The sequence below is a fragment of the Mandrillus leucophaeus genome, unplaced genomic scaffold (assembly GCF_000951045.1).
Source record: "Mandrillus leucophaeus isolate KB7577 unplaced genomic scaffold, Mleu.le_1.0 Scaffold1118, whole genome shotgun sequence".
Lineage (NCBI taxonomy): Eukaryota > Metazoa > Chordata > Mammalia > Primates > Cercopithecidae > Mandrillus > Mandrillus leucophaeus.
In genome coordinates, this window is record NW_012099410.1 from 6,425 (window position 1) to 7,023 (window position 599).

Consider the following 599-nt stretch of genomic DNA (forward strand, 5'->3'; position numbering starts at 1 on the left):
TTAGCTGGCACTGTGGTGCCCACCTGTAGTCCCATCTGCTCAGGGGCTGCGGTGGATGAACTGAGCCCGTGCGGTCACGGCTGTAGGGAGTGTGATTGCGCCACTGCACTCCAGCCTGGGTGACAGAAGAGACCCTGTCTCGAAAAAGAAGCTGAAAACAATGGAAGCATGTCTTCAGAATTCTAGAAAGAAAGTTATTTTCAACGGATAAATCTATATTCAGCCAAATAATCAAGGATGAAGGTAAAATAATACATTTTTAGACAAGCAAAGAATCAGGGGTTACCTCCATGGACCCTTTCTTGGGAAACTATTGGAGAAAATACTCCAGCAAAATGAAGGAGGAGACAAACCAGAGAATGACATGGATCCGGCAAATAGGATCCAACATAGGACATATTCTAGCTATGGAGCTGGCTTAAAAACAAAAAACAAACAAACAAGCAAAAAAAAAAAAAAAAAAAAAAAAACCAGTACAAGTATTAATAGGTTAGCTGGGTGGAATGGCTCATGGCTGCAGTCCTAGCTACTCAGGAGCCTAAAAATAAGAGGTTTGCTTGAGTCCAAGAGTTCCAGACCAGCCTGGCCACCATAGTGAG